The sequence below is a fragment of the Lichenostomus cassidix genome, chromosome 6 (assembly GCF_008360975.1).
Source record: "Lichenostomus cassidix isolate B80296 chromosome 6, HeHo_3.0, whole genome shotgun sequence".
Classification (NCBI taxonomy): domain Eukaryota; kingdom Metazoa; phylum Chordata; class Aves; order Passeriformes; family Meliphagidae; genus Lichenostomus; species Lichenostomus cassidix.
This window is the reverse complement of record NC_139487.1, coordinates 20,211,539-20,237,613: the sequence shown is the minus strand read 5'-3', so window position 1 is coordinate 20,237,613 and position 26,075 is coordinate 20,211,539. Positions and strand designations below refer to the sequence as shown.

The following is a 26,075-nucleotide window of genomic DNA, read 5'->3' as shown; positions in this document are numbered from 1 at the left end:
TTTGAGTTGGTAATACTGGTTCAGAAGATTCTTTGTCCTATCAGTATCACTCAACATCATCCTAAAGGGTGATGAGAAAGTATCACACAAAAATTCTTAGAAATGTTGGTTAATTTTTATTAGATTTGGAAATGACAAATTCTAGGAAGCAGTACTTGAGAGCAGTGAGTGCAATACTTTTTCCCCTGTTACATTTGCTCAGATATGTTGTCTCTCTCCTGGGGAGCAAGTCATACAATGCATTTGCTTGGCTTGGCGTGCTTCTTGCACGAGGTCAGCATTGCCCTTACACTGCTAGCATAGCATAGTCTTGCTGTAAATGTACTAGCTGCAGAGGTTGTACGACTACTGACTTTTCTGAGTGCTACAGTATTAAGTATTCAGCTTGAGGCCTTTAATAAAAGGGGCCTCATTGGAAGTGCCAAGTGCTTTAAAAATTCTTTGCCCATTTAATGTAGCTCATATTGGGCATAACTAATCACTGCTAGAGCTTAAAACCTTTGGTGTATAGTGCATCTGAGAGCAGGTAGCTATAAGACTGAGCAGAGGAATCCTCTTCTTTCCTTCTTCAGTGAAAGCTCTTTCGCAGTATAAAGGTCCAGTTGCTGCTGTTTCTTGTATAGTGTGCAAAGCAGAGCAGTATGTGGGCAGCAAACTAATGCAAAGTGTTCTCATGTCTAGTGTTTCATTGTTCTTTCTGCCTGAGGCTTTGCAACCTTGGTCTTTTTTAGTTAAAATCTTTAAACAATGGATTATCTGTTTTTGCAGGCTTTAGAGGATTTGAAATAGCAGTCACCCTTAGGCATTTGGCTCAAGATTATAGCAATAAATACATTCATCAGAGCCCCCTGGCCCTTCCAAGAGCCAGGCAGTCATAAGATTACCTCTACCATATTCTTCTGCTTCTAACTCCAGTGAAGTGTGTCAACCTGTTAAGAATTTGAGGTAAGCCCTGTTCTTCCCGAGCATTTGCACTCAGCTGGTTTGTAAGAAAAGGGGGGGCAGTGTGTGGTGAGGTTGAGAGCACCTACAATAGAAGGCCTTCATTCTTGCTGTGATGTTGGCTTTTACAGCATTACCAATTTGTGTTGTCCAGGAGATCAGAAACCTTTTTGGAAAGGCAGCTTTGCTTTTTTTCTGCCTGCAAGGTCCAGCAGTCTGAAAATTTCATATGGCTTTAAAAATTTGACATTGGAATGTAATTTTAATCAGTATTGATGTTTCTGATCTTTGTGTGCCAGCTGCTGTTTTTCTGAATGATGGTTCTGGGACTGGGAGGCCCTGTGCCAGAGATTCCAAACCAGTTGCCACCCACTTGTGAAATCTGACGTGGCAATTTCTGTGAGGGTGCTTCCTGATTGCACTGTTTAAAGAGTCAAGTGTAATGTTTTTCTTCTGTTACTATGAGATCTGAAGTAGTTTACATATACTGGACATTCTGCTGTGTTGCTTTGGAGAAAGATGTCAGTTGTCAGAAGGAGACCCAAAAGTCAATTCCAGTAAAAAGCTACCTTTTCTAAAGCAATTTATTTCTGGGTAGAAGAGCTGTTTGTTGTGTGACATTGTATGGGTTGTGCTTTGCACAACTGGGCTTAGCTCCTCTGAAGAGAAGCTTTACCTTTGGAAAGTTCATTGCATAGGGAGATCTGTGATGTCTGTACATCTGTGAAGATTCCTCTCTTAACAGCTTCTATTGATTTTCACCAAGTGCTATTTCCCAGCCTTCTGAGCTGTTGTTATCACACCACATCACATTGCTCATCAAAATTATATAACTTGTGCTGGTTGGCCACTGGCTTTATCAAAAGACTATTCCAACACAGGTATGCAAATTGGAAAAAGAGAGAATGAGATTATCTTTGGGTTTTGTATTTTGCTTTGTTTTATTTCTTCTTTCCAGCAAGTAAGTAATGATAAACATTTATTAAACCACACTGTATGTTTTCGAAGTATATAACACACAGTACCTTTGCCATGGAAAACTTGGAGCTTACTTTTCAGCAAAAGGTAACAGTATTTAAAGCATTTTTTAATACAGCGAGTCAGCTTCTTCAGTTTGTCACATAATTTTCATCAGAGGATGGTGAAAGCATCTCTTTTGGCGGCTAGTAAATGCAATGCTTGTAGCATTTTTAACTGTTGTTTTAGATTTTACCACCATTCCTTAATTTCCTTTCCAGGGAAAAAGTAGTCTGTCTTTTTTTTTTTTCAGTAGGTGGATAAGAATTATGAGAACTGGTAGCTTAACTGAGTAGTGTAGCAGGTTTGCCTTTGCTCTAGAGAATCTTTGTATGGAGGCTGGGGTCTTTTTCTTTAATATAGATAGTGAATATAACCTATAGTGAACATGAATATCTGTTACTGTGGTTTTGACTATCAAAAAGAATAGAAGTATATATACAAAATATATGTAATATGTGGTTTCTGATATTTGCATGTCAGAGAATCCCTAAAACCGTTTGGCAATTCTGATTCAGTTCTGTAGTTCTTCCACCCTGAGAACAACCACCTATAACTTATATTTAGCTCAAGATGCCCCTGTGGCTTATCAGATGATTGCTCTGCCCATGTGATACCAGTGGGATGCTTGTGTGGTGGAGTTTGTCATTTAGGATTTTGCTTTAACATTGGAATTGTGGGCAGGAAGAGAGACACATGGAGGCGTGTGTATGGATGTACACCACCACATTCAGAAGGTTGTGAGGACAAACACTCATAAGATTAGAACATATCAGAATTAATTTTGTTTGAACAACTTTGGTATGTCCCTGTTAAATGAAACAAGTTCTGACTTGCATGAATTGTAAAAGTACAGTGGAAAAATTTAATTTTTCAAAACTTGTTCTTTTAATTCTACCTAAAAGTGCTTTATTATAATTACTGTAAGGAAGAAGGCATGCTACAGGTTATTTGTATCTTCTAGTATTAATTGACCTTTTGAAACCCAACAGTGTGAATAAGTATTGTTTATGTATTACTCCTTGCTGGTGTTTAACAGTGGTATCTGGAGTTTGCAGCTTTGAAATAGTCTTGGGAGCTGAGCTTGCTAGGACTTTTTCCCTCATCTTTGGGGAATAATGAGTTGGAAAAAATAATTTGTACCTTTAATTACTTCCTGTATTTTGTCCTTTGGTCTTTTCTTCTGTGACAATAGCGTTAGTGTTTTGGGCTAAAAAGTAGTGAGGCTTTGCTAGCAAATGGGGAGGAAAATAAAGTAGGCAGTTTTAGGGAAAAAGGAAGTGGAGAAGTTGAGGGTGGATTATTCTATGAAACAGCTTAATATAGAGCTATGAGTCAGCAATTTCCTTTTGCAGTCATCTTGTCTAGATGGGGTATTTTCTTTTATCTTATCAAGCCAGCCTCTTCTCCTGTCCTGTTTTTTTAGGGAAAAAAGCCTGCAAGAATAACATGCAGTGGCACAGGTGGTTTCTTTATGCTGTGAAACTCAGGGCAAAGTGACAGGCAAGAATCCACCGTGGGAGAGCAGATCTCACAGATGGTGGGATATGTGATGATTGGATCTCTGTCCTAATCTGTCTCCAATTCCTAACAGCCCAAATCACTGAGCACCTTGAGTTTGTGTTGCCTGTGAAGAAGTGTGCAGCTCCGAAATACACACTAACATAACAGCTAACATACAAAGTCTTTAGACAAAACAAGCTATTGTGAGTGAATGTGAAGAAATCCTTTTAGACTCAAGACTGAAGCAGTAGTTCAGAGAGGTATGGGTCCCTTTTCATCCCAGTGGCATATTATCAGAAAGTCACATTTTGCTAGTTGCGCTATTTAAAGTTTCCTTTGGCGGGGAAAAAACTACCACTTTATTATTGTTTTCTACATCAAGAATTCCATGTTATTTTCTGGGAGAATTGCTTCATTTTAATTTATGTATGTAGGTATTTTGATTTGGGGGCTTAGTGGAGTTGCTGTGTTTTCTGTAGACTTTAGTATCTTTTGTTGCATTAGTCCCAGTTGTTTTGCACTTGATGATGTAGCTGAGCAGTCCTGTGGTCTGGTACTTCATTCTTAAGCAGTTCTGAACAAAAATAGCTATGTGATCAGTGGTTCACTAGATAGTATAACTGGAGCAGACCCATTTTTACATATTACCCAGTTAAAATCCATATCTTCATGTTGAAGAGACCAAAGAAGTTAACAGTAAGTTGATCACTATGTTAAAACGAAAAAGTCAGTATACAGATTGAACAAGAAGTATAGGATGCAGCAAGCATTGTTGTTACTGCCTACTGACTTGTGGCTGGTGTGGGCTTCATTTCTGAGGGCTCTGCAGGGTGGTTTGTGAGCCACCTGCCCTTAGGGATGGAAGGGGGGCTGGTGGTGGAGTGGGTATTAGCTCTCCCACAGCAGAAAGTTGGGGCAGGAGGCAGTTGCAGGCTTTGCTTATGGATTTAAAAAAACAAACAGCAAGTCATTCACCTTCCTCTACCTCTTCAGCAGCACTCAAAATTAAAAAGTCACTGCGTACATTTTTCTGTATTAAAGGACAAACTTACTGTGCAAGGTGTTGAGGGTTGGAAGAGAAACTTAGGCAAAAGAGGGAAAATAAATACAGAAAAGTCCTTTTAAAAATGTTTTTAAAAGGAGATCTTGGTTTGTGATTCACCTTTTCATTTTACACCCAATTTTGAATTCAGCTGTTTTGAAGCTCTCTGTACTTTGTCTGTGCTAGAAGTAATTGTTTGGGATGAAATGAAAAATGAGATTTGCTTAAGGACTTTTTGTGAAGTGCTCTTGCCTTTTATTTCATTTGCATAACATACATGGTGGTATCTGCTGTAACCCTGCTGCTTGACTCTAATTTGCAAGAAAGTATTTTTATTTATTTGTCAGTACTATTTCAAGGAAAGGTAAAAACAGGTGAATTCTGTAGAGGACAGATTACTCTGGAAATAGTTAAGCTGCGTTTCCCATGATGGAAAGAGAAACAGGAGAGCAGTAGTTTGTTTGCAGAATAGGTCTTTGTCCCTTCAGTGCTTGTGGGTAGATCACAGATTGTTTGTTTTTTCATAAGACTTGCTAAAATGGTGATTTCCCAAGTAGGTGTCTCTGAAATGTGTCACAGATTCACTGGAACCATGTGTGCAGTGAAAGGGGTAGCAGTAGATGTAGTGTCTGTGTCTGCTGCTTCAGAGAGGGAGTAGAGTCAAGCAAGTGGGACCATCTTCACTTACAGCCTGTGTTGACAAGGAGGAACACAGTGAATATCTATAATATTTAACTTCTTACCATTAGATAAACATGTCTGAATTCTTGAATAATGCTATTTCACTGACGTTTTGTTGTATGAGCACTTTGAATGTCTCTGATTCATCCAGACTGAGGACTCTTTGTCATAACCTCTCTAAAGTGCCAAAAGACCTTTTTTTGTTTGTCCGAAAAGCACAGTGTCATCTGTACTTGGTTATTGCCAGCATCAAATGACTTGAAACCATTGCATAAGCTTTTGTCATTTCAGAATTAGAAGTGATCTCATCATTAGGCCTATCAGAGACATCCTTTAATATTTTAAAAACTGTTGAATCATGTGGAATTGTTCTTCTAATAAATGGAAAGATTATTTGACTCAAGTAGAACTGATGACTAACATCAGGGAGATAATACTAGATCTCTTTAGCAGTACTTAGATATCCATCCATTTTCCAATTGTCAATACAAGAAAAGCTGAAATCAAATAAGAGCACCTTTGAAGATGGATAGCAAGATATTTAATCTATTTCAGGGACACTATTAATTGCAAGAGATGAATTACTGGCTATGTGAGGCTTTTTGATTGGGGAGAGGGTTACACAGTCCCTGTCCAGGTTTTCAGATGATGGACAGAAGCTAGCCAGCACACACTGAGGATTTGGCTTCTGCTGCTCTGAGTAGTTCTGGCCAGATCAGGACAGAAGATCCAGTTCATGGCAGCGAAAACTATAAAGAAATGCTTTACTCAGCCTGCTCTAACAGTTTGGGATGGATGAAGAGACCAAATTACTGGATCGCAATCTCAAGTGGGTTTTTACATTTCTTTCTTTCTGTCAATTAGTTGAGTAATCTCTTTCAGTAAGTTTTACATATTGTTTGGCTGTTTTTTATATGTGCCATGTCAGATTTTTGTAAAATGGCGTCATGAGGACACCAGTTGCTTCAAACTTCACATCCTGCAGGTAGGAATCACGTAGAAAGGCAAGTTCAGAAGAACAGTACTCCAGTGAATGGCTAATTCATACAGCGGTTCCCACCATCAAGGGAGGCGTGAATCTCTTTGGCATGCCACAGTTGTGCTGACATGCTCAGAAAACTTTGTATTTATCATCATTCCTCACAATAATGGTATTGCTGGTCCTGTTGTTCCTAGGCCTGGCTGTTGAGCCATGAGGAAGGTGCTCTGAGCTCTGCCCTTCAAGCCTTGGTGCAGGGGCACATAAACGGTAATCCTGCTGTTAAGAAACATAATCTCAGGCAGAGAACATGTGGTGCATGCATTGTCATTATCTTTCATACTGATTGCAGCATCTTTATGAATTAGAGTGATTGCAGAGTCATTTCTGTGAAATTGTTTCTCTGTTAAAAAGATCTTGTAAAAGGGATATAGACGATTTTTTCTTTGAAGTAGTGGCTTAATTAGAGATATCTTGCTGTCATCAAAAAGGGAAACTGTCAATGATACTGGAAAGTAACAAGTTCACTTCTGGCCAAAGGAAATATATTTCACTCGGTACACAAATTGGTGTGTGGAACTTATTGCTGCAGTATGTCATTGAGGTTAAAAATGTGTAGGGTCAAAAGTAATCTGATATTTGTGTGTCAGTTATATAGACAAATCCTGCAAATGCTAACAAACTTCTAAAGGTCTTCTGGACAGCTTCCTTGAGCTCAAGGTAGCTGTAAGTGTAAACAGCAGTAAGAAGGACTACTTATTTCTGTTTTGCAAATTTGTCTTCAAGGCTTTGTTCTTGTAGTCTTTGAAATACCTGGAACTGGACAGTAAAGATGGTAGGAACTGATGTAAATGAGTTTTAGGCCAAATTCAGGATGAGTTTCTTATGTCCTGTATAATTTTGAAATGTTTTAAATAACTGATTCTTGTCAGATCACAAAGCAATTACAAATATCCAATTAAAACCAAGGTGTTAAGTTCAGATTGTTACACTGGTGATAAAATATTCAGTAGAAATGTATTCTGCATTGTAGATAAGCACTAAAAATAAATGCAGAGTTTTGACAGGATCGAGGAAAAATGTAATTCGGGGCTTTCCCCCTCTTTTTTTTGTGGTACGCTCAAGAATTGTAACATAGCGTAGACCTAGTTGCTATTTGGATGGATCAGGCAATGACACATCTTCAACTTGTTCTCAAATCATGTTCAATTTAAACAAAGTCTAGTATTAGCTCATTTTGGACAGAAGTCTGTGTGTTGTTGTGTTTGTCTAAACCTTTGTCCTTGTTGAGAAACTGAAGAGAAGTTACAGGCCTGTGCCTGTGCTCAACCCTTGCTCGGCAGGAGTGTGACTTGTAAGTGGGCAGTTTCTGTGCTGGTTACAAACACAAAAGTGTTTACAAAGCAGTTGCTACCTCTCCTAAATGATTAGGTTTCTTTTCGGGTTTTTTTTGGGGCAAAAAGGTAATATTGAGATCCTTATTGGTTCTGTGACTAACAGTTTTAAATAAAATTAATTTTCTTCCTGTATTTGGAAACTACAGTTTATGAACAGAAGGTTGTATCTGTAGTTGAAGGTCAAATTACTGGTACTGTATTAGGGAGTTATTATTTGCTGTCCATTCAATCATCAAGTGCCATTAAATTAATGATACCAGTGTATCACTGTCATAGCATGTTATCTTTTGGTTGTATGGAAACAGGAAGATGTGTCAGCAATAGAAAATCTTAAACTGTTTAAAACAATACGAGCGTTTTAATTTTGGGTCTCTTTTTGCATTTGTGTGTCTGGCTTATGCTTTTTCAGCTATATGCTGAAATTTCTTGGCCTGAGCTCTATGTCCTTTTATGTTGTGGTGTTAGGTACTGGCCTCTCAGACAGGCATGACTGACCTGATGTGGTATCACAGTTTATAAATAGCCCTAGAAAATTAGGGCATACTCCCAACTAGGGCTGAGCTCTGTGTGTTGGAATTGCAGTGGTGGACCAGGACTGGTAAGGGATGCTGCTGCCAGGACCCAAGGTGCGTTGGGAGTGGTTCATGATCTCAGGCTTGGAATAGTAAAGGAGTAAAATACCATTTTAACTGGTATTTTCTGGTTTTTAGTTTTCCTTATTTACGAATTCACTAATTGAATGTTGATTAGTTTAGATTCTTTGCTACCTCCTTGATTTGGATTATTGCAAAGTCTCAGGGGTTGGACGTGTTAAAAGATTTTCACTTACAGGCTGATGGAAGTAGACAGTGCAAATGGGGAGAAGAGAAGCCTTTTCATAAAAGGGTCCAAATAGAATACATTTAGATGCCAAAGGCACCTTTGTGTAATAGCTATTACTTAAGAAGGAAGTTTTTTTATTATAATCCACTGGAGAGAAACTAATGCTAGTGAAAAGTTAGTATTTTGTATAGATATGTGATGTTTTTATATCTGTCCTCTTTTAGCATATGGTCATTGTGCATAGTGCTTTATTGCCGTCTGTGTTGTCTTGTCCCACCATTTCCCTTCATATCCTGTTTTTCTTTCTCAATGCTGAAGTCAAAATTTATGCTGCTAAAACTAGGGATTCTCTTTTTTTTGTATCTTGGAGAATAGATTTGTGGTTGGAATTCTTTTCATCCAAGCTGAAATTCTGTCTGCTTTCCTGAAATTTCTTGGATACTACAGTTGAAAGGATATTGGCCATGTATTATTAGTGCATATGTGGCTAGAAAGGATATGTGGATGTGAAAGTCAGAAGCTGCTATTTTCTTTCCTTCTGTTTTTTAAGACAGAAACTAAATATAGTGAATGTTAAACAGATGGCTATGTTGTCGCATAATAAATATTTGAAGAAAATTAAATTATGTCCTGCCTGTTTGCTGACGACAGTTCCAGCCCCCATAGTAACAGCAGTAATAATAATAGGAGGATTTACAGTGTATTTATTTTTTAATTCTCAAAGTGAGCTACCTAGCAAGGTCATTTGAGGAGATATTTTTTAATGTGGGAAAGATAAATGATGTACTTGAGGTCATCCAGCATGTCAGAGAGTCTCTTCAAAGAGCATGCAGGGTCCCCTTGACTTCCAGACAATATGTTTCCATTTTAAACCATGCTGACTTGCAAATACTTACTTGATTACTTCTTACAGAAGCTTGGGTTTTGATGTGTTTTTTCCCTTCATTCCAGCCTAATTGTTCATAAATGTTAAGTTGCCAAGAGGAGATAATAAAATCAGACTTGCATTTCTGTCCAGTGTTCTTGAGCAAAAAACCCCTACACTGCAGGTCCTCCTGGGAGTTTTGTTGTGAAGAGACAGTGGTGGATGCCAGGGAGATGATAAAGACTTAGCTGAAATGAGAGGTTTTATTTATACAGCCGAGTTTCATCTTGTGATATTAATAGCATACAGACATTTCTTTTGGATAGAGGGGATGGATACTGTATTCAGCAGAGGTTGGTGTGCTACTCTTTCTGCCATGAGCCAGAAAATCCCATTGCCTTTAACTGTTTGCATACATTACCTATCTTTACTGGGAGGAGTCTTCTGTAAATCATTCTGATGTCGCAAGTTTGAAGGCTCTATAAGAGATACAGGATGAGGACAAGAACTGTAATATTTCACTTAAATGTCAGAAGGCTGGACAGCAAATCAGGTTTGTGGCAGCAGCAGAGTTCATCTGGCTCATGGCCGTTCCCCTCTTCTCAGGACTCTGCAGATGTGCTGGAGAGCAAGTTGAGGAGTTTATGAATTGTCCCATTTCCTGCTAACTCTTACTTATATTTTTCCATCCTCTGCAAGTAATTGTATCACATTATAGAAGTGGAACTGGTGCTTATCACGTTATAATTTGCATGATGGGAGTAGTTTGCTGCTGAATTGCAGCAGAGCTTATAATCTGGGTGGTGAGTGGGATGGGTTTTGGATTTGTGAGATTTTTTTTTTTTTCCCAGCTGGTGGGGAAACAAGGCCTGGAATTTGTCACTGCCTCTCTGTAAAAATTTGTCATCTGTCCCAGCATAAAGAAATATTAATAGTATCCTGATCTCTTACATGCATGATTGGTCCTGTTGCCTGGATACAAGCATAAAGTGATTAAAAAGATATCATTAATACAAAGTGAACAAAATAGGTCATAAAAGTACCCAGTTACATGTTTTTCCTATGTGCCCACCATGCATGTTGGTACTTCACTCTCGCTTGTTGCAGATTGTGCTTTGCTGTAATGCTGCATTAGGCTTTTCACTAAGCTGCAAGTGTATCTTGTATGTTATTTTCTGCCAGCTCTTTCTCTGTGGTTTCTTCCCTGTTCTTTGAAATACGCCCTTATCAGTTTTCTCACATCGTTTGTACCTTTTTGTGGTCTGTTACCTTTGTGTGTCTTTGATGAAATGCTGTTGTGTCTCCTGAACTTTTTTCAGTATGCAACTGTATTTTTAGTTTCTATGGTACTGCATTACTCTTCTTGGTAAATATATGCACTGTGTCACATAAAGGAGTGTTTAAAATGCTACAAAAGTCCATTGTTTTTTAACATCTCCCTGGGGTCTTGTGATAGATTTTTAGGGCTCTGGGGAGATGCCCTTTTCTAACCTAGCTTCTGGTCTAGCTGTTCGCTTTTCCACCATTTCCTGCAGCATTTCCAGTTTTCTTCATGAAAACCTATACTTGCTTCTGATACCACTCTTAGCTGTTTTTGCATGCTTTTTTCAAGTGTAGATGAAAATGTCTGTGACTGACTTGCTTTTTTTTTTTCAGTTACTCCTTTATTTCTTAAAGTCTGCACTCTAATTTAACGTGTGATTTTTTTTTTTTTTCTTTCCAGCTGTTTTAGTGTAGCACTCCATCATACTGTAGTTCTGAGTGAAGTAACTAAAGCAATTTTTTAGTTCTTCTGATTTAACAACCAGCTGCTGGAGGTAGACTGCAGTGACAGAGTTCCTAGTTTGCTTCTGTTGTGGAATAAGCTGTTCACTTAAACCCTGCTTGTGTAGGCCTTTGGCATGAACTTATGAAGGTGCCTCACCATCTTCATAGTAAAGAATTTCCTCCTAATATGTAAACAAAACCTGAACTCTTTCAGTTTAAAGCGATTCCCCCAAGTCCTATTACCACATGCCCTTGTAAAAGGGGCAGCTGTGTGTTTGGGTAGATAGGTAATATGCAACAGTCCTAACCTTGGTTGAAGTCTTTTGGTGTGTGCTGTAGTGTAAAGGACAGTGAGAATATGGTTGACACAAACTATATGAAGTTTTCCCAGCAATTTGGTCACAAAATGCAGTTTCCTGTTTTTAACAGTAGGTGATCATTTTAAGTGTTGTCATAATTACTGTGTGATGGCTTCCATATGTCATATGTCCATGCACAAATACATTGAAGAAAGATTGCTGTCTGTCATTCCATTACTTTGTTTCTTTGATATCATTATCATTTTATTATAACACCCAGTCTCCTTTTTGGCTTACTTTGAGGCATAGAATGCACTGATGGGAAATAAAAAAGAAGAGAATGCTGTACCCAGAAAAGTGGTATGTGTGATACAGTGTTCTGTTCTTAGTACCTAATCAGTTGTTTTAAAGGAAGTGATAGAATCTTCATTTTTCATATTACAAAAAATTGATTATAGGAGGAAAGCAACCTGGATTGCTCCAGTCTGAACTCAGATCCTGTAGGACTGTTGTAGTCTTTCCCTTCACTGTGTTCTGGAATAATGGACTGCTGCAGATGTTTTTGCACACCGCATTTGAGGAAAGATGAGGACCAGCTGGAAGTAGGTCAGGAGAAAGCAATAGCAAAGAAAACATGACTTACAAGGATACAGTGGAACACTCAGGATTATTCCTGATTATTCCTGATTTTAAATTAAAAAATTTAAAATTTTTGAAGTGTGCTACAAAGAGAAAAAAAAAACCACCTTTGATGTTCACACAGTTCAGAAGTAAAGGGCCTAAAAGGTACCATTAGGATTCAGGAAAAGCTTTCCAACAGCACAGGCAGTTAAGGAGTAGACTGGATTGCCTAGAAACCTTCTGGATACTCTGTCCTGGAGGATACTAGCAGAGATAACAGGCAAATGTGTTGAAAATGCTTTAGGTATCCCTGATTACACCTGAAAGAATTTTCTTCCAAGCATGTTGTTTGTGATTTCAAGGGTACTGAAATAGTTTCTGTATAGTTCCATTCAATTTTAGGTGTATTTTTTTCCATGATAATTTTCATTGAATTTTCTTGAGGATTTTTCTTTCTGCTAAATATCACTTCAGCCAAGCTGGACTTAAAGACATTAAAAGTGAAGATATATGTTTAGAAAGTGTATATTAGAGAATGCCAATATATGTAATTTTTTTTTTCTAAACATCTTGTTTACATTTTTTTACTATGCTGATCAAATGACTGCTTTCACTGACACACAACATAAGTTCTTACAGAGTAACTACAGGAAATTTATAGGTCATAATTAAAGACCTCCCTTTCTTTCTGTTTTTTATTTCTTTCTCATTTTCTTTGTTGCTATGGCCCCAAACTGCCAAGAGTTCTCTCTGTTAAAATTTCCAAAAGAAATATACATTATTCTGTATATTCAACTGACCTCACTCAAAGTTGTGTTCAGATTAAACTTTATTTCAGTTTTTGTTTTCTTTTGAAATTATTTAGTAACAACCTGAAAGAAAATAGATCCTAATCTTTGAGAGCTCTACAAATACGCTTCTTCCACGCTCAAAACTGATCAGTGATTCTTGTTTTGTTTCTTTTTGCCAGTTTCCCGCTTGTGACAGTACTTTGTTCTTCTTGCCTGCACAGTGACTTGAGTAGCCCTTTGTGAAGGACTCGACCAAGTCTTTTGAGAAAGTTCCAATAAACAATGTGTTCTTGTATTCCTTTACTCCATCGAGTTTTTTCCTAATCCTTGGAAGAATTCAGCTCCTTAACAGATCTACCTTGTGTTCAATTCATCTTGTCCCCTCAACTATGCAGGAATCTTCAGTGTTCACATGCTCTTAAGGACTTTCCTTCTGTCTGTTCCTGAGAAGTCTTTGGGTTTTTGCAGACTTCCCACTTAGAGGATTTCAGCCTTACTTTCTGATGCGAAGGTGATGCTTTCAAGTAGGAATTTAGCACAGGATCCCATGGACATTTTTCAGTGGCGTAAGTTCTATCACAGTCCCACTCTTCTGTCCCTGCATAATCTTGTGCAGAGTGCCATTGCAGGTATTTGTATTCATGCACAATGCAATGAATCTAAAATTGAAAAATAACCTGGCTCACCACAGGGCAGTAGCAGCATGACTAAAGCAACGTGCAGCCAGTTACTGTGTGGGGAAGGGATGGGAAGGGAGATAGCTGCTGCCTTCTAACAGCACTGCTGGCTTAACTGTGTATCACACCTGGCTTGAGACATCACATTGCGTGTTTTGGCATTTTTCTTTTGCTTTAGATAATTTAGGCTGAGAGTAGGAAATTCTGAACAGTAAGTCACAAAAATGTAAATGTGGTAGTGCTGAAAAATACGGTGTTTAGCTGTGTGGAGTCCTTGTATTGTTGTGTCCTACTGAAAAATGTATGGTTTTACACCTTTGTTGCAGGCTGAGGTCTTTTGAAACTTGTAAGATGTCGAATGTTAGAAGTAAATTAAATGTAGATGAAGACATTAATGGAGAAACTAGAGATAGTAGAACTAACCAGTGAATATTAAAATAAAGTACTTCCCATTTGTGGGGAGGCACTGGGGAGAATTTAGTCAAAAAAGTTTAACCAGAAATGTCTTTGTGTGCTCCAGGGAAGGAGTGAAACTGGAAAAGCACTAGTGTTTTTAAGCACCAGAAACCTTTGGAATGAGTAGCTATGCAGCAGATAAATAATTTTACAGATGTGTCATGGTAGCAAGAGGTAAATTAATGTGGTTTTGGGTTATAAAAAGGAGTTCGTTCTTAAACAGGGAGAGTTAACTTGCCAGTTGTACAAGTCCAAAGTTCTTGTTTCTAGGCAGATGTAAATGAGCTGAAGAGAGTGGAGGGACAAATGACAAAGGAGTTACAGACCAAGGGACCCACGGGCACACATGCCTACTTGGGCTATATGATAACTAGAAATGTAGCTGAGAGATGTGATAAGAGTCTACAAATATTGGAAAGGCACATACTTGAATGATAGAAACTAATTAAATGAGTAAAGTGAGAAGGGGCTTAACTAGAAACAAGGGAATGAGATTATAAAATATATTACAGTATGGAATAGTCTGCCCAAAGGAAAGACTGGAAGAACAAATATATAAAAACAAATATATAATACAGAAGACTGGTAGAAAGATTCAGGAAATAATCTAACATCAAAGAGTCAGTTTTCTAATGAAAATAGATTGAATAATTTGGAAATCTCTTTTACCTGATTAATTTATGTTTGCTTTTGAGGTATTAGGGCAAGTTGGCAGCCTCTCTTAACTCTTTAATATTGCCTCCCTAATGCTTCCTGCTGATTAAAATCTACATTATTGCATACCAATCTTAGATGCTGCCTTTCTTTAGGAAAAAAATGTTTGAAATAAGGAACAGTTGGGCAAACAGTACGAAAAGGTATAAGCGGAGAAGAAAGGTGAGTAAGTTTCGGGAATGCTTTTGCAAGAATGATGCTTAAAAGCTGTGGCTGCAGATAAATGGGAGCAAAGTAATGCCAGATGTAGAGGTCTAGTTGCATTGGTTTGTTCCTGTTTGTATCTAGGTGAGTGAAGGTAAGGGAGCTCCTAGACTGTGGGTTACTATTTGTGTTATGTGTGGCCAGCCAGCACTTGATGGGATGGTATGAGCAGGATCAAAACCTTTTTAGTGTAGAGGAAGGTAGTAGAGAATTTTTCCTTCATGAAATAAAGTGCATCTTAAAATGCTATTCAGAAAGTCAGTCTGACTGCATCTGAACGGATGGGGAGCAGCCCTAAGCTGCTCTGTTTGGCTGGTGCGATAGGGTAAATTGTAAAATGTGTTCAGGTTCACTGCTCCTCTCAGTAGCTTCTTGTCTGGGTAGGTGCCAGGTGCCTGCTGGGCTCTGCTGTGGGGGAGGTGGACAATGAAGAGTCATGGAGCTGCTGCCCAAGACCCTGACTTGTGGGAAAAAGGACTTGCCTATGCTTGGCATTTGCTGGGTGATTCCTGTAGGCTGAGGGCAGCCCTGGAATTAATTTGAGATTATTTAAAGAATTTGGAAAGTGTACTAGTCTGGGGGTTTCCCTTTGCAAAGCAAAAAACCCTGACTGTTCATTTTCAAACAGAACTACGAGGCAGTGATTGATGTTGTTATGTTTAATTTCTGTACAGGAGCTCTGCGTATCCCCAGGATCAGCTCAGTTGGTTAGAGCATGGTGCTAATAACACCAAGGCTGTGGGTTCAATCCCCGTATGGGCTGTTCACTTAAGAGACTCGACCATCCTTGTGGATCTCTTCCAACTCAGAATATTCTGTGATTATGCTATATGCAGTCTGCACAAGAATTTCAGTTGCTGTCTGAGCTCTGGTATTGAGGACTTCCTATGGGAGCATGTTTTAACTTTCTCATTATGAGAAAATGTATTTATGTGAAATTTGAAGCTAAGTTCTCTGTCAGCTGTAGTCGTGGAAGTTAGAATTTTCTTGCCTGGTGGACTGTCAACTCTTAAAACAAATCAGGATGTTTTTAGCATATTCTTTCCCTTCCTGATTTTCCTTTTGTATGCTTGGGGATTGGTTTCAGTGATTAGGAAATACTGCCTTTGCTTTCACTTCACATGTTTTTAGGGACACACAATAGTATGTGCACTGTTTCATTAAAAATTTTCTGTTTAGAACAAAGTGGTTGTTTGCACAGCCCATGTGTAATATTCTTCATATGTGTATAAAATAAAGTACTCTTTGATCTCTCTTTCCTGTATATCTCTAATCTAGACCCATTCTGCTGCTTTTTTTTTCCCAGCTGGAGGGTGTGCTTGTGAGCCAGGCATTGTTGACTTTGCTCTGTGTGTTGGCTTCTGAACAAAGGCACTGCTGAAAAGGTGAGTGCTTAACTTCCATCTTCTTTGATGCAGGTTTATGTTCAGAGGAACTGATAAATTCAAACTTGCCAAACCTGTCACCTTAAACTGTATCTGGGTTTACAATGGAGAGAGTCTAATCCACCATCTCATGAAATTGTGAGCGTCAGCCATCAAAGCACTATTAAACTCTGGTTTAGTGTAAATTGTATGGCATTCTGCAGCACTGGAGACCAGAGAACCTGAAAATTAGGCGTGTTTCATCTCTTGAACAGATCTGAATTTAGAGCTAGAGAAATCTCTGAGACCTTGAAAATAGACAATGATAAAAATGCAATACCTACCCTGTAATCTACATGGGAAGGTATGGCTGAGAGGCATGCATGACTACCTGTTACCTAGGTAGTTGTGTGAATTTCTCATAAAATTTTATGTTTACCACATCAACTGTCTTCTGAAGGTAGCTGAGGTACCTGAGCATTAACTGAACAGGCTTTTATCAAATCAACAAGGCTGTTTATATTTTGGGAAATAAGTTTAATGGCATTGCTCTGCTGTGAATACTTACCAGGAATTTTTTAAAACCTTCCCCTTCAGTCAGTGAAATACTAAATGTGCCAGGCAGGCAAAAATGCAGTGACTAAAGAAAGTGTCAAACTTAGTTTATAGGAAATAAACAAAACTTTATCAGAAGTTATGAGTACTCTAAAGAAGGGTAGATGAAAGTAAATATGTGATATTGTAATGTTGATATTCATCTGTTTTCTATGAGACTGCATTAACCATCAACCTGCGAAATTTCAGGGTGTATTTTTGAAACCATGAAAGGCAAGGCAAGATTCTTCTTCTCATTTTGTGTATAGATAAATTTATCTGGTAAAGCAAGATCTTGTTCTGTGATTCTCTTGCTCTGTGATTTCAGTGAGAAAATCCCATCTGATTAAGGACTCTTACAGTCTCCTAGCTGAAGGACACTAAAATCAGTAGTGTACTGCATACAGCTCCAGAAGCAGTTCTTTGTGTCAGAAATGTGTCCCTCTCCGTCATTTGACGCAACAGTGTGCATTGAATTAAAGATGCCAGTTGGGTTTCACATGTTTCCTCTATCAGGAAATGGTGAGGAGCAGTCATGAGGAATACAATATGAAGAAAGATTTGTAAGCAAGCAGGAATAAGTTTAAGAGGTGGCAGGTAGATGTAAGGATCTGTCCTGGAAGAATTTACAGTTATGAAGTTGTAATTTTATTAAATAATCATAAAGAATAATTCTCTGTACCTGGGGGGTTGTAGAGAATAATCATTTCTAATGAGGTTGAGTTCAGCAATTACTGTGATACTCCTGAGGCTAGGTATCTTTTGTCTTTTTACCATTCGTTGCTAAGTCATGTGAGACTTAGTGGTACAACTGAGCTGATTTGGAAATAGCATTTTGGGTTTTTTTTTCCCTAAAGCTTGCTGTTGCAGGCAAGGCCCTAAAAGCAAGCAAATCTTACATATTGAAAACTGTAAGGGCAGTTATTAATGATACATGTGTTTTTGTGCTGGTCCTCTAGAAAACATGGATTCCTTAAAAAGAAGCAACCCTCCCCCCATCTTAAGCAAACTCCCTTAAATTATTTTCCCAATGTGATGCTTTTATAAAATATGTAGTGTAAAGAATCTGCATCAAGTGGCTTCTTTCCTCTTGTCATTTCTCTCACCCTTTTAAATGAGTTATGTGTGCCCTCTGCCATATCCATGTAGCTAGCTGAACTATAGATGTGCCCTGATTTTGTGCAGCTACAAAAGCAACATATAATGCGCAAGTCAGATTTGTTAATCAGACAGCCTGATGAGACCAGACATACAAATATCACTGGATTTAGCAATGTAGTTTTAGGTATCGAAAGAAGCTGATTGCTCTCCCTCCTGTTCAGTGGTATCTGTTTCTTTTTGCTTTGATTTGTGATGCAGGAAGGCTTGAATATCTTTTTTTGATACACGTGGAATCTGTAAAGGGATCTTTGTAGTCCTTAATTAGCATACTGCATTTTCACTTGCTTTTCCCTACCAAGAGAACTGATGATGTGGAAGTGATTGTAAGTACATAAGTTTACTGCAGGAAAACTTTCTAAGACCCTTTTTGAGATCCTTACTCACACCAGAAATTCAGATGGAGGGCAAAGTTTTGAACCTCTACATTGGAAACACGCGATTTGAACATGGAGTTCTGTTCTGCTGAGAGCACTGGGCATGTAGGACTGTATTACCAGCAACTGCCTGAAGCAGGCCCTTCCTGCTGAGGAATTTTTTTCAACCAGACATCCCCCCCTGCAGCAAGCAGCAGTATGTTTGTGATTCCTTTCAGATGCGCTGGCAGTTGTGGACTGGAGTGCACAAGGGTGGATATTGCACTGAATTTGGTGTCTTTCCCAAGTTGGCAGGATTGTTACCAGCTGTCAGTGACTCACAGTAGCCGAGTTGCTGTCTCAGAGTTCAAGTTAATGGAATTTGCAGTTCAGTTTCTCTTGATTTGTTTGGCAGATATGAAATTTCCCATGAACTAGGAAGGGCAGGAGAGAGATCCCACAAAGTAGTAACTTTGAACGTGTGTTGGGTCTGAAAAATTGCTGAGAGGTGCTGTCCTTACTTCCTCAGCTCTTTCTTGGGGATAACTCCTCGCCAGCAGTCATGCTTTCAGGTGTTTCCTTTTGTTTTGTCTAGCTTCTTACACGGTGCTTATTGTTGACAATCTCCAGTTTCCTGAACTGCAGTAAATATGTGATAAATGTATGCCACATGATTGTCATCTTATTCTTTCTCTGAATGGATGGCAAACTTCATTTGGGTTTAGAGGTTCTGTTTTCTCAGCGGGGTAACAACACTGTATTTATGCTATTTATGATGACAAATGTCATCAATGAAATTCATTCATAGAATTGATTTATTTCTGAGTGATCTATTACATTTTATCCTTTTTTGCCACTTGACATTTTTACCAAACAGGTGGTAATATGAAGGGATATTTGGAATAACTGGGGCGTACAGTGGGGACGTGGTTTTACGTGTTGATTTTGACAGTTGTTTTGGTAGTGTGTGATTCCTCTAGAGAGCCTGCTGGACTCCGACAGAGCTGTGTTTGGATGTAGGCAGTATTAAGTGCTGCTTGCTGAACAGGACTGATTCCTCCAGAATCAGTAGGAACCTTTGAATTTTATTTTCTTCAAAGACGGCTGTTAGGTGACTGAGAATCACTGTCAGTTTCCCGAATAAATAGGTCTTCTGAAGCTTATTTGCCTTCTTGTTGTTCTGTTACAGTGTATCAGAATTGGAAGTAAGTTCAGTCTGAACACTTGTGGCTTGATTATACTGCATGTGAACCTTGAGCATGTATATGAAGAGTATTTTCTAGTTCAGGGTGCTGTTAGAAAATGCTTGTAAGTCCAAGAAAATAGAAAATGTTTGCTGTTCAATGTTGTGGCTTTTCTGTTGTCATTAATCTGTTTAAAAGAAGCTCCAAGAACCCAGAGTAAGAAGATGATGTTCAGTTCACTAATCAATAAGCAAAGAAGGGAAGAAGTAATGGACACAATTTTTTTTTCTGGTTATACCAAGCAAGAACAGCCCAAGAAGATTAAATGTCTGTGTTTCAGATGTCAGGTACATTTTTTCCATTAAACAGGATTGCCTTCTCCTCTTCAGTTCTATATTTGCTTCTTTTGTGTACCCTTTTATAAGCAAAACTCATAATCCTGTCTTTTTTGGTGGAATCACAGATAGTGAAACTCCTCTTCTTCTACATAGCACAGAGTTTGCCACATTGAGTGTATAGGGTATAGTATTTGTAATGAAATTAAGGATGCTTTTGGGGTGCTTTTCTCCATTTATACAAAGTACTTGTTTTACTGTCTGGTAAAATCAGTTTTTATTTTTGTTACATCCACCATCACGAGGAAATATTGAAATAGTTTTCCTGCCCCAGACTTTTTCTCAAGGCATGTGTAGGGCAAGAGTTTCACATGCTGACTGCTGAAGACTTCTTTACATGAATGCATTGAGAAAAGGTAAAATCAACTTTTTACAGCTAGGAAGTCAGTATGTAGTAAACTCAAGTACCTTAAATGATGGTGTAGACTTCTTACTCAGAAAAAAGTTAACCCGAGTTAGCTGTGTCTTTAGCTTTCTTTCGAAATGCCTGAAGAATAAAAGCTCCTTCTGTGTATGTCAAGGGATTTTGTAATGATCTCCCCTGCTGATCTCAGTGACATATTCAATTCTGTGGAAGTCATACAGTACATGCAAAAGTTCTTTATATTTATCACTTGGATTTTTTTCACCTTGGTGTTGTGGGACTGACTTTGGTGGCTGTTCAGAGTCCTAAGAGCAGTCTTTGCTAGAGGACACATTTTAATTAGTATCAGACTGATTGGAGTAAGCTATTTATGGTCTTAGAAATGTACTAGAAATTGTGCTTAGAAATGCACAATAGGTGATAATGCTGAAAATATTGTGTAGATACTGTTTGTTAGCTGGACTTCAACATGCAGTTTTTTGTAGTCATTTTAAAGGCCAGGAAAGGATACATGAGAAGCATGAGCAGAAAGCTACACAGACAAATGAGAAGTGCCACAGTACCAGATAAATATGATTCTAACTTTAAAAAAGTATTGAATACTTTAGCACAGGTAATTTAAAACCTATCAGACATGCATGACTGATAGAAAAGAGGGGGAAAAAAAAGCCAGATAGAAAAGATATAAACTTGCACAGTACAATGTGTGAGTTGATTTCCAAAAACAGTTTATGAATCTTTGAATTAGCTTTTATTGAAACTTTTCAAAATGGAATGGCTTATTTCAAATTGTCCAATATTTGTGCAACATAAACTCCAGCTCTGAATTGTCCTCTGTACTATCATACAGTTTCTTGATTTTGTGAACTAATATCATTAACTACAAGGAAACAGTGCATCAAAATTCACCCTGTTTCTAGAAGAAGCTTTTTATAGAAGCTTCTCTCTCCCACAAGAGACTTGCTAAATTCATCATACTTTGTCCTATGCTTCACCTTTTCTCTCAGTTCTGTAATTTATAACTTTTGTTCTTCCTTGCCCTCTTGATAACTCAGAATTCCAAATCCTTCAGTCATTCTCTCTTTGCAGCTGCTGTCTGAGTTCATTCCATCTGACTTCTGCAGTCTAATACAGGAAATCTTAGACAAAGCATGCAATCCTATGTTTTGGAAATTAACAATCAAAAGCATATGTTTGAAGTGAGCAAGGGATTACGTCCATCTCGGAGTACCTGAACTGCTCCCCTAAGTAGCTGGTTCTGTGTCAAAAAGTGAATAATCTGATAAATTTCCAACTGTCATCAAGGTATCTGGTCAAAACCAGAACTTTTAAGACAAGAATACTGCAGACTATTACTTTGCCTCTTGAGGGACTCTGAATGTAAGGTAGTTTGGTCTATGTGCACTAGCATCAAAGGCAGTAAATGTGCAGAAAAACTCCAGCCAAGCCCTAAAGGCAGCAAGCAGTTTTTGGGTCAGCTGTGCAGCACTGCTAGTTGGCAAATTGGGTTCCCAACCTGAAATAGCACCTGGAGCTTACTGCTTGCCATGTAGTTTTTAAGAAAAGTATACATTTCTTCTTTTGGCTTCATGATGTTTTAAAAGTGGCTTAGAGCTGCATGTCTGTTCCTTTTCCTAGTGCTCTATGACTCTAACTTGCGTTTGAGCTGTTTTCTTGCTCTTTTTTCTTGAGCTGAAATGCTTTATCTTGTCATAAGAAGAGGTCCCTCTTGCATTTGTTGTCTATATTGTAACTTCAGTAGCTGAATTTGAGGTAAAGTAGTTGCTTACTTTCCAAGACGGTAGAGGTGAGGAAAAGCAGCAACATGAAGCAGGTAGGTACATCAGTGTAACATAGTGAGAGAATAGCATCATGATGAAAGGCAAAACATTCCCTGGAATGAGCTTCTAAATGAGCATGGTGAGAATGTGTGTATGTGTGTGTTGTAGAAGGGGAGGCGTCTCAAAAAGCTGTATTTGCTCTCATGAGGCTCCTCTGTGCTGTAATTGAGTCAACATGTCAAAGTGAGGCATGTGCTGAGCTTTGGGAGAAGGGCAAAGCTGCGTCTGCTGCCCACAGGGGTTTGGATGAACCCCATCGTACAGTGGTAATAAGCACTGTGCTTTTGCACTGCTGAAGCTACAACTCAACAGAATAGCTGTCCAGCCAAGCTCTATAACTGATGTTTCTCTAAGAACTGCTTTAAATCTTTGCTTGGGAAGCTATGAGTAATAGGCTTTGCCTTTGCTTCTGATGCAGATGTGAACAAAGATGATGAACAGAGGGGAAGATGACTGAATGCACTATTGAGATACAGGCAAAACAAACCGAAAGGGTCTTCCTTAATTTATTTCTAAGTCTCAGAGAAACAAGTATCTGTATGTCTTACCATATTTTTTATGTTGATGTAATGTTTTGGGGATATACTGACTTTTCCTTACTGTCAGATTTTTGTTTTAAATGCATGGAAAAGGGTTGATTACAACCCTTTGTCCTGGAGGTTTGTTGCAGCCTTTGGCTGTGTGACTTCATGCATGATGCTGCACTGGCAGCTCTCTGCTTGGACGTAGCTCACTGCAGCATTGCCCTAGCAATTCATATGAACTTGAAAATCCTTTAAAGCCAATGTTTCCTTGCTAACGAGCTAATTTTGTCTTGGTTGAGTTTTATGTAGATTATGTACCTTTGGTGTTTCTGTATTTTATAAGTCATGCTTACTGACATATCTGATGTTCTGATTGTTTCCATAGTGACAGCAATGGCAGAAACCTGAAAAAGGAAGGTGACAGCATTGTATTTTTAAGATGAACTGTTTTACAGGGGAATGGTTTGAGGGGGTGGGAATACAGTAGATTTTTTCAAGCAGTAACCGCATATATTTTTTCAAGCAGTAGTACTTACCTAGAGGTCAGTGCAGAAAGATTTGGCTTGGTATTTTGGCATTTATTTGTGTGGGGAAGCAATGAGCACAAGGTTAATCTAGATAAAACGAGATCTTTTAAGCAATGTCTCCTTTCTTGCTGCTCCAAGACATGATAAAATCTTGAAATGCAGAAAACTGTAATGTACAAATTATCTTCACAGGAAAGGTAGAAGTCAGCATGCCTGTGAGAAAATGTGTAGCATACTTTTGTTTCATAATTTCTCTCTTCCAAATTCGTAGGCTAAGTGCAGGAAGCTTATAGCATTAAAAATCAGACACAAAGCCATTATTGAGAGCTTCAACCTTCTTTTTTTCCTTTGGTAAAATCAGTCAATTATTTTATTTTTTGCAAGCAAGGCTTTATTCCCTTTCATTACGCATCATATTATTTGCATTTGAAAGTAAGGTAACTTGAAAGAATTTAGGCATTTGTTTAGAGTCCATGCTGCAACAGAGGTGGTTTTTCTAAAAGCATTTTGTAGGAGACACAAGCTTCCCTAATGTTCCCTTTGTAGTTGCTGTTGATGCTTCTTCCTGTGGTGTGGTCACTTGAAGCAGTTACCTGAGATATAATGTATGCCTGCTGTTCTTATATCAGCAGAGACAAGTGTGAGGAGATAATGTAAGAGATGCTTGTAAACTATGTGAAATATTTTCATTCAGAGACTTAACTTTTTTCTCTGAAGCATTGGTTAGTATTCTGGTTGAGTCCCCATACCTGGAGGTATTTAAAAGATGTGTAGATATGGCACTTATGAAGACACTTAGGGACTGCCACGTCTACCACTTGGTTTGATTTAGGTGTACCTGGCAGTGCCAGCTTAATTGTTAGAGAGCATCTTAAATGTCTTTTCCAACTGAACAATTCTGTGACTCAAAGCATGCATTTCCTGCTCACCCTATCACAGTGCCTGGGATCTGCAGTCAGGTTTGGGACCTGGTGCCCAGGTAGTTCTAGAAAGAGTAAGTCAGGCAGTGCTGCCCATCTCCAGGTGGCAGACACATCTTCCAGCCCTGGGGAAATCAAGCAGGCTGGTAGTAAGACACAGGTGCTACACTCCAATTTAACACGTTGTTAAATTCATATCTCTTATGCCTTCCAGCCAAAATATGGCATCATACTGTAAACTGACTATGTGTTACATCTTATTACACTGGGGAAGAGATGCCGCCAGCTGGGAGTTTGTGTTGCTTTTTAAGTTGCAGAAGTTAGTTGGTTATCTGTGCCTGAGGCCTCTTAGGTCACATCTGCATTAGTATCTCAGTTGCTTCTTTGGTCATTTTGGTGTCTTGGGAGTGGGGGGTGGGGGTGGGGCATAAAAATATGTAATTTATGGCTCTTCTTTATCAGCGGTGTTCTGGTTAGCTTGTTAAAAAGTGATTCTGATTTTCCATTCACCTGAAGGAAGGGGAAGTTTCCCTGGTTTTTACCAGCTGGGATCACTGTGTAAAACAGGAAAGTGGTTTAGAAATCATGGGAGCAGTTAGTTGTAGCAGAGAGGCTGAAGAAAATTGTGTCATGTTTTCTAAATAATGTCCTCTTATTTGCAGAGTGATACAAAGTTAAATGAGTATCTGCTTAAGAGATAGGTTCGTTTATAGATACTTAAGTGGTTGAGATGCTGGCTTAGTGGAAAAAAGATTGGTTAGTTGGTGTCATCTCCACTCCCCCACTGCTCCCCACCCATTGTTTTTGAATTGTTTGCACTGATGGACTTTTAAGACGTTGCTTAGTGCTTTGCCCTGAGTAGTGTCCTGTGTCCCAAGCATATGTTGGACATCACTTTTATTTCAGTAGCATTATGAAATGTAGACAGAAATAGACATTTAGACATGTCTCTGTCATGTGAAATGTATTTAATTTCTTCATCTGTAAAACGTACAGGTTTAAATTCACAGCTTCTTGTGATCCCCTGTGGAATGAAGGGATAGTGTTTTTCTTTTTTGCATTGCTAGTGATAGCAGTTAGTGCTGATTCATTTCTATTGACCCCCCCTGCTGCTTGTTAAAAGATAGCTTTATTTGCAGAGGTATCACAGTGTGCTTAATGTGGCTTGCTGAATCTTTGTAACTGTTTTAATCTTACATTAAATAGAAAAAATCCAAAAGGAAATTGGGAACAAAAAGAAAAAACCCCAAAACTGAAACTAACTATTCACATGTAAATGTACCTCTTAAAGCATAGACCATGTAGATTTAGACAGTATTATATTAATTTCTTGAAGTAGAACTTTCTTTTAGATCTTTGGGAAAACATCTGCAAGGAAGAAAGTATCTCTTATACGTCTTTTGCTCCTGGTTCCAATTACAGGCAGCTGTCTGATTTATACTCAGTGAAAACAGCTAATTGTGCCCTTGTAAACTCTTTTAGTTTAGAGGAAAATGTATTTATTTGCATGAAAATGTTTGCATTTGAAATACTGAAAACTGTTCCTGCAGATACAAAATTTTAGAGTTCAAAATATGTAAGTATCTAGTGCTCTTCTAAAAGCTGTTCCTTCCGTGCCTGATAGCTTTTACCTTGCCCTGTGTCATTAACATTTACTGCTATTGCAAGTTCTTGGGTAAGGGATTGAGGTGACTTTGTGTGCTGTTTTAGATGGCATTAGCCAAACAAATTGTTAGGACTTCTGCAGTAATTTGCTTTTTGTCTCCTATGAAATATGAAACTGTTGTGGTGCAAAGGATTTTGCATTTATTCTTTTTGTTTCTAAAGTTAGTGGAAAGTTCCTGTTTTATGACAAGTTTTAAAAACACTGACTAATAAAAAAGAAAATCCTCAAGTAGAATAAGATTTCAGTCCTCATCTTTATGGTGAATAATGCTGATTCTTTTGAAGAGCTTTTTATTAAAGTCACATCTTTGATTCTTTTGTGCACTTGAAAATAAGAAGCAATTGGGTTAGTATAATTTTGCTTATTAGAGAAATACGTTTTGGTGAAATTGCATGCATGAAGTCC

At 38.4% G+C, this 26,075-nt stretch overlaps 1 protein-coding gene across 4 annotated transcripts in view; it reads left to right on the top strand.

The window, feature by feature from the left end:
* NDST2 (N-deacetylase and N-sulfotransferase 2) overlaps positions 1-26,075 on the top strand; it is a 135,474-nt gene that overhangs the window by 11,870 nt on the left and 97,529 nt on the right. For all 4 annotated transcript variants that reach the window (XM_085065548.1, XM_085065547.1, XM_085065549.1 and 1 more), the window contains exon 2: positions 16,084-16,162. The gene's annotated coding sequence lies outside the window, so the exon portion shown is untranslated. The remainder of the gene's footprint in view (positions 1-16,083; positions 16,163-26,075) is intronic.